Here is a 2,678-nt window from a genome sequence, read left to right on the forward strand (position 1 = left end):
ATCCAAATTTAAGCTTCTTTTCAGTAAAAAAAATACCTCCATATCACTTATCTTCATTCTTCCTATTAATTTGGATCTCCTTTCCCCATAAACTTGCAAACTTATAACAAACCCTAATTTGGAATTTATTCCTGAAAAAGAATTCTAGTTGGTAAAGGTATTTAAGAGGCTCTTTTCTAGGAGCCTTGAGAAATAAAAGTCATTCCTTTACTTTTATATACAGAGAATATAGTTTTTATAGCATTTGAAAAATACATCTATTAATAGATTTTGGATAGTAAAAAAATTTAGAAGAAATCTGACCAAAAGGACATACAATGTAAGTACTGCAAGGGTCTTTAAATAGCATTGTCTTCATTTAAGCAAGGTTCTATGGCCTGGCTAATGCCAGTTGAGAAGCCTTTGTTTATTTGGTTTTCTTTATATGGGGGTGGGGGAGGGTGTCTGGTGGAAGTTAAAAAGGAAGATAGAAATGTAAAATAACCCTTCAGGCCACTTCCAGGAACTATCTTTTGCACCTCACAAGGTGACATCTCCACCTAGTGAGGTTTTAAGGATCTTACAGCAACTCCTAGAAATACTTTAACTGTTACAGCAAGTCCTAGAAATAGTTTAGTCACTAATGGTAATCAGTATGATAGAGCTTGCCACCTTTGCAGTTCTTGAGGTAGAGAATTGACATGTTAAAAAAACAAAACAAAATAACAGCCAAGTAGTTACATTCTATGCCTAGATTTTCTAGTTGTTTTATATATCATTATCATTTATATAGGCATATAGTCTATATATGTGAGATTGGTGGTATTCATGGACTGAAGGGCAGACAGTTTAGGAAGATATTTGTTAAACTTCTACTTAACATGCTCTGGGCATTATGCCACTTGTTTCTCTGGACATATTTTGAGACAGTATAGCATAGTGGTTATGTTTGCAGGGTTCTGAGGAGAAATAAACTTACTTGCTGTATGACCTTGAACAAACTACTCAAGCTCTTTGTCTGGCTGTCTTCATCTGACACGTGCAGCTACATGGGGCAAGTACCTTTGCCAACGTTATTGTGAGAATTAAATGAACTAATATGTGAAAATACCTTATAGTTGTTTCTGGCACATAACCAAGTGCTCAGTATTTGTTAACATTATTCATCATTAATCCTCCCAATCCCTGGGACACCTGGGTGACTCAGTTGGTTAAGCATCTGCCTTATGCTCAGGTCAAGATCCCAGGGTCCTGGGATGCAGTCCTGCATCAGGGCGGGGAGCCTGCTTCTCCCTCTGCCTCTCTCTCTCTGACAAATAAATAAATAAATAAATAATAAAATCTTAAAAAAAAAAAAAAATCCTCCCAATCCCCATTTTAAACAGGCTCAGAGAAGTTATGACACAACCACAAAATGGTAACATGGGTTTGAGTCCAGCTCTGTCAGACTCCAAAGTCCTTGTTAATTCCTACTACGAGAGGAGGGGTAAAAAGTACATAAGCATGTCTTGTTAAAATTTGAGACATTTGTTAGTGTCTTGAACATATGGAGACAACAAACTGAAATCGCTAGTTAATGTGGAAGAAAGCACCTCGAGGTTGGGTATGAGGGCACCTATGTCTTTGTGTAACCCAGTGAATTATTCTGGGCATCAAGTCCCTCATTTGTTAAAGCAGAAGCACGTGATCGAGGTTCTTTCCAGCCCTGTTCTTCTATTAGTCAACAGAATAGGTCCCTAAAGCCATTTTTATTTTCTTTGCAATTTAAACTCATGTTCTATCTTCAAAGTAAGCAAAATTCAAGGCGTGTATGCAGAATAACACACAACTGTATCTGCGAAAGTTGGTTTTACACAAGCATAATACCTGGTTCTTCAACTCCGACACCGCCATCTCTCCCCCAAACTGATTACGGGTGGAATCAGGCCTATTATGAGGTCTCCTGATTTAGCCCATTCTCCTAGGCATTTAAAGCACTTAACTTTTATGTGTCTAGTCCTGTTTGCACATCCGCCTGTTAGCCTTATACCTTCCCATCCTCCATCCCTACGCCCTTATTAAAAGTGGTCTAAATTAGGAGTTTAAGACTTGAAAACTCCGTCAAATGAGAAGAACCATGGCTCAGTCGTTAGAAAACCATGACCATGTATCTATATTTTCCCCGATGTAAAAAAAGTATGTCAAAATCATAGCCTTTGTTTTTAAACACCTTAACAAAACACGCAGGATTTTCTTTTGGCATCATTACATGTACGCCCACCCCCTAAAACTCGTTCTCCTAATCCCAATTGGTTAAAGTGCCTGTCACTCCAACCGCTTTTACCCCCTTTCGAGAGCCTCATTCTAATTAAAACCTTGGTCCCGCCCACTCTCCCCTCCCTGACTCCTCCCCGGGGCTGGTCACTGATTGGTTGAGGCTCCACTCCTCATGGGGCTGCCTAGGCCGCTGCCCGCAGCGCCTGCTGGGAGACAAACCTAGGCGCGAGGACGGCGCGAGCTCCTCCTCGTGGGCTCCCCTCCCCCTGTGGCAACCCCCCCGCCCCCGCCTCCCGCTCCGACCGACTGGTCCCCGATACGGTGGTGGCGGTTTGTGGTCGTTGGTCCCAGGGATTTAGGACCAACATTTGAAGACCCGAAGGGGTGAGGAGGGGATGGGGACAGCGGGGTCACTGCCAAACCGCTGGTAACGGCTGGAGACC

Source organism: Phoca vitulina, unplaced genomic scaffold, assembly GCF_004348235.1.
Source record: "Phoca vitulina isolate PV1807 unplaced genomic scaffold, GSC_HSeal_1.0 scaffold14, whole genome shotgun sequence".
Lineage (NCBI taxonomy): Eukaryota > Metazoa > Chordata > Mammalia > Carnivora > Phocidae > Phoca > Phoca vitulina.